A 6018-nucleotide genomic window follows, 5' to 3' on the forward strand; every position below is an offset into this window, starting at 1 on the left:
TACTTACAACAATAATGACTTTCTCTTTAGAATTTTTTTAATTTTAGCAGATTTACCAACAAACTCCAAAGTTGGACCAATGATTCTCAAAGAGGGCCATGTGGGAGAGTAAAGAGCCAACCTGTGTCCACCATCCCTCACTCAGGGACGGATGACAATCTCCAGGTGTATATGAGAGGAAAAGAATACAGGCCCGGCTGGCATGGCTCAGTGGTTGAGTGTTGACCTATGAACCAGGAGGTCATGGAATGTCAGGGCACATGCCCAGGATGGGAGCTCTATCCCCAGTGTGGGGCATGCAGGGAGCAACTGATCAATGGTTCTCTCTCATCACATATATATGTGTGTGTGTGTGTGTGTGTGTGTGTGTGTGTGTGTGTGTATGAAAATAATTCAGTATTATGATTTTTATATCTAGGGGGAAACACTGATTTTTATAATAAAACTAGAGGCCCGGTGCACGAAATTCGTGCACTGGGGGAGGGTGTCCCTCAGCCCAACCTGCACAGTCTCCAATCTGGGACCCCTCGGGGGATGTCTGACTGCCTCTTTAGGCCCGACAGGGATCGGGCCTAAAGAGGCAGTCAGACATCCCTTTCACAATCTGGGACTGCTGGCTCCCAACTGCTCGCCTGCCTGCCTGATTGCCCTTAACCACTTCTGCCTGCCAGCCTGATCACCCCCTAACCCAGTGATGGGCAACCTTTTGAGCTTGGTGTGTCAAACTTCGCCAAAAAGCTGAGCATAACTCGGGTAGTGTGTCACTTTGAGGAAAAAACTAACTCCAAGACTCTAGTCGCAAATGTTTCATCCTCAGGAGCAGCAAATGTTTCATCCTCGGCATGCTGCCGCGTGTCATCAGAAATGGCTACGCGTGTCAGTGCTGACACGTGTGTCATAGGTTCGCCATCACTGCCCTAACCACTCCCCTGCCAGCCTGATCGACGCCTAACTGCTCCCCTGCCAGCCAGATCATCTCCAACTGGTCTCCCCTGACAGCCCGGTCACCCCCAAATGCCCTCCCCTGCATATTCTCTCTTTATTAGATAGGGTTTTTTCTTTAACATATTGGACAGCTCTAACTGGTTTGGCTCAGTGGATGGAGTGTTGGCCTGCAGACTCAGGGTCCCAGGTTCGATTCCAGTCAAGGGCATGTACCTTGGTTGGGGGCACATACTGCAGGAGGCAGCTGATCGATGTTTCTCTCTCATAGATGTTTCTAGCCTCTATCCTTTTCCCTTCCTCTCTGTAAAGAAATCAATAAAATTTATTTAAAAAAAACATATTGGACAGTGTACCTGCTGTGGTCTTGACAAAACAGTAAAAATGTAAACCCAAACTAAAAGAGTCATAAAATAAACTCCTTAAACAGGAATTTCATGAGACTTGGAAAGGTGATATCCTGTGGTTGTTTCTTCCTTTTTTTCTTCTCTTTCTTTTTCTTGATGTTTCATCTTTTGTCCTTTCTTACTTTTCTCCTTCTATTCCTTTTCTATCCTCTCTTTCTCTAAACTTTACCTTTGGTAGAATCATCAGTACTTGACTCGCTCCCTGGGGGCGCGGGTGCCTCCCAGCCAGACACCTAGGGCTGCCTCTGGGAGGGGATGGCAGCGTGGGGTTGAGGGTGCCTCCCATCCAGACACCCCAGGCTGCCTCTGGGAGGGGATGGCAGCGTGGGGTTGAGGGCGCCTCCCATCCAGACACCCCGGGCTGCCTCTGGGAGCGGTTGGCGGCGTGGGAGCTCGGGCGCCTCCCAGCCGGACACCCCGTGCGGCCTCTGGGAGGGGTTGGCGGCGTGGGGTCACGGGGGCCTCCCAGCCGGACACCCCGGGCTGCCTCTGGGAGGGGATGGCGGCGTGGGGTCACGGGGGCCTCCCAGCCAGACACCCCGGGCTGCCTCTGGGAGGGGTTGGCGGCGTGGGGTCGCGGGCACCTCCAATCCAGACACCCCGGGCTGCCTCTGGGAGGGGTTGGCGGCGTGGGGTCCTGGGCGCCTCCTATCCAGACACCCCGGGCTGCCTCTGGGAGGGGATGGCGGCTTGGGGTCCTGGGCGCCTCCTATCCAGACACCCCGGGCTGCCTCTGGGAGGGGATGGCAGTGTGGGGTCGCGGGCACCTCCAATCCAGACACCCCGGGCTGCCTCTGGGAGGGGTTGGCGGCGTGGGGTCGCGGGTGCATCCCAGCCGGACACCCCGGGCTGCCTCTGGGAGGGGATGGTGGCGTGGGGGCGCGGATGCCTGCCATCCAGACACCCCGGGCTGCCTCTGGGAGGGGATGGCGGCGTGGGAGCTCGGGCGCCTGCCATACAGACACCCCGTGCGGCCTCTGGGAGCGGTTGGCAGTGTGGGGTCGCGGATGCCTCCCAGCCGGACACCCCGGGCTGCCTCTGGGAGGGGTTGGCGGCGTGGGGTCACGGGGGCCTCCCAGCCAGACACCCCGGGCTGCCTCTGGGAGGGGATGGCAGTGTGGGGTCCTGGGCGCCTCCTATCCAGACACCCCGGGCTGCCTCTGGGAGGGGTTGGCGGCGTGGGGTCCTGGGCGCCTCCTATCCAGACACCCCGGGCTGCCTCTGGGAGGGGATGGCGGCGTGGGGGCGCGGATGCCTCCCATCCAGACACCCCGGGCTGCCTCTGGGAGGGGTTGGCGGCGTGGGGTCACGGGGGCCTCCCAGCCAGACACCCCGGGCTGCCTCTGGGAGGGGATGGCAGTGTGGGGTCCTGGGCGCCTCCTATCCAGACACCCCGGGCTGCCTCTGGGAGGGATTGGCGGTGTGGGTTCACGGGCGCCTCCCAGCTGGACACCCCGGGCTGCCTCTGGGAGGGGATGGCAGTGTGGGGTCCTGGGAGCCTCCTATCCAGACACCCCGGGCTGCCTCTGGGAGGCGTTGGCGGTGTGGGGTCATGGACGCCTCCCAGCCGGACACCCCGGGCTGCCTCTGGGAGGGGTTGGCGGCGTGGGGTCGCGGATGCCTCCCATCCAGACACCCCGGGCTGCCTCTGGGAGGGGTTGGCGGCGTGGGAGCTCGGGCGCCTGCCATACAGACACCCCGTGCGGCCTCTGGGAGCGATTGGCAGTGTGGGGTCGCGGATGCCTCCCAGCCGGACACCCCGGGCTGCCTCTGGGAGGGGTTGGCGGTGTGGGTTCACGGGCGCCTCCCAGCTGGACACCCCGGGCTGCCTCTGGGAGGGGATGGCGGTGTGGGGGACAGACACCTCCCAGCCTGACACCGGGGGCTGCTTCTGGGAGGGGATGGTAGCATGGGGTCCCCAGCACCTCCCAGCCCGGTCACGCCCCCCCCCCCCCCCCCCCCCGTGCCGATCGCCCCAGGCACCCCGGGGAGCGGCGGCATGGGCCCGGCCACGCCCCCCGGGGTGCCGATCGCTCCAGGCACCCCGGGGAGCGGCGGCATGGGCCCGGCCACGCCCCCCCCGGGGTGCCAATCGCCCCAGGCACCCCGGGGAGCGGCGGCATGGGCCCGGCCACGCCCCCCCCCCGGGGTGCCGATCGCCCCAGGCACCCCGGGGAGCGGCGGCATGGGCCCGGCCACGCCCCCCGGGGTGCCGATCGCCCCAGGCACCCCGGGGAGTGGCGGCATGATCGCCCCAGGCACCCCGGGGAGTGGCGGCATGATCGCCCCAGGCACTCCGGGGAGTGGCGGCATGGGCCCGGCCACGCCCCCCGGTGTGCCGATCGCCCCAGGCACCCCGGGGAGTGGCTCCATGGGCCCGGCCACGCCCCCCGGGGTGGCGATCGCCCCAGGCACCCCGGGGAGCGGCGGCATGGGCCCGGCCACGCCCCCCGGGGTGCCGATCGCCCCAGGCACCCCGGGGAGCGGCGGCATGGGCCCGGCCACGCCCCCCGGGGTGCCGATCGCCCCAGGCACCCCGGGGAGTGGCTCCATGGGCCCGGCCACGCCCCCCGGGGTGCCGATCGCCCCAGGCACCCCGGGGAGCGGCGGCATGGGCCCGGCCACGCCCCCCGGGGTGCCGATCGCCCCAGGCACCCCGGGGAGTGGCGGCATGATCGCCCCAGGCACCCCGGGGAGCAGCGGCATGGGCCCGGCCACGCCCCCCCGGGGTGCCGATCGCCCCAGGCACCCCGGGGAGCAGCGGCATGGGCGCGGCCACTGGGCACCGCCATCTTAATTTTATCAACGGTTGACAGGCCACCCGGAGTCCCGCCCTCAGCCTCCGCTGGCCCAATCGGGGGCATAGCGGAGGTGCGGTCAATTTGCATGTTTCTCTATTATAAGGTAAGATCATAGAAGATAAAAAAAAGTAGGTGACTACTATAAAATAGATTGAGAAGCACTAATAAATACTGAAAATTGCTGTAAAGGAAGGAAGTTAAAAAAAATAAAGCTGATCATTTAGCTGGGAGCTTAAGAAAATTTTCTTGGTAAGAGGTGACAGAGGGACAGGGAGGAGCATGCAGTACCCTTAGTGTTCCAGTTTCCGCCCCCATCCCATACTTGTCTAGTTCATGAGCAAGCTGTGAATTTGGAAGGCTTAATCTGTGACTTGACTCGTTTGATTAAAGGCCGTGTTAAGTTGAAATATTTGGCATTGTGTTTCAGCACTGAAACAGATAAATATAACTCTTGCCAAGTGGCAATTCCAAAAGTTTAAGGTTTTTGATTGGGTCTAAAGGTAGTTGGGAAAGTAAAGAGGGGAAGATTTTTTTTTTTTTTTTTTTTTTTACAGAGAGGAAGAGAGAGGGATAGAGAGTTAGAAACATCGATCAGCTGCCTCTTGCACACCCCCTACTGGAGATGTGCCCGCAACCAAGGTACATGCCCTTGACCAGATTCGAACCTGGGACCCTTGAGTCCGCAGGCCGACGCTCTATCCACTGAGCCAAACCGGTTTCGGCAAGAGGGGAAGATTTGATAGTAAGAAAGAAACCAAACCAAACCAAACAAATCAAGAGTTTCAGAGCTCTGGAAGAGAAAATTAAGAAAAATTTACTTAATTTTTAAGTTTGAAGAAACTCAGAATCGCTAACAATAAATCATCATTAAATTGAAGGTATAGAAATAAATAAAAAGGCTGTTTACTACAATGCACGAAGATTTAACATTTTAAGGTAACAAGCCTATTGCTGGAAATACAAATAATAATAAAAAACATATCAATAAAGAAATTAAAAACAAACTAACATATATTATTTGGAGGCAAGTAGCATGGCAGGCACAAACGTTTTCATACTCTGACCACTCACAATAATTACATTGAACGGTTAGAGAACTACACTCTCTGAAGAACAAAAGGGCCCATTCCACCTATACCCATGGAGGAAAACATTTCAACATACAAGCAGAACCACTCCTGGAAGGATACAGGATAAAGGTCATATTTTCTCATGACCTTTCTTTTCAGGCATTGCTATGTAGGTAGCTATATCCCAGCTATATGGATCCCAACAGTGTGGTACAATTTGGTCACTATGCGGTGAGGTTTGTCTGGGCTGACTTATCTGGGCTAAATATCATTTGTTATCCCTCCTAAAGTGTTTTGTTTAAAATTATCAGTAGGTGAGTAAAGGTGCTTAACATATTGAAAACTATAGTTATCTGAAAAACTCAAGTGAATTAAAGTCTGATTTATAAAATTCTTTTTCTTTTAAAAATATTTATCTTACCAGTAATTGTTGAAAGTATTACCAATGTCCTCCTTTCCCCCCAATTGGTTTGGTTTGGTTTGGTTTCTTTCTTACTACCAAATCTTCCCTTCTTTACTTTCCCAACCATACCTGCCCCTCCCAGCTCTTCACCATATAAAGTTCTTTTTCACGTCTACAAGTTTGTATTTTAAAGATCTCTTCGAATATGGGCTAATTCCCACCAAACTTCCAAGGACAGCTTCTTTTGGATCTGTTTTTAACAAATAAATAAACATTTTAAATTTGTTCATTATCCACATGCAAATAAATGCTGTCACAGAATTTCAAGAGTGCTTGAAAGGACTTCCTGAGAAAGGTTAATAGTTTCCTCTCGATTTTTTTCCAATAACAATTTA

This window comes from Cnephaeus nilssonii (assembly GCF_951640355.1).
Source record: "Cnephaeus nilssonii genome assembly, chromosome: 5".
Lineage (NCBI taxonomy): Eukaryota > Metazoa > Chordata > Mammalia > Chiroptera > Vespertilionidae > Cnephaeus > Cnephaeus nilssonii.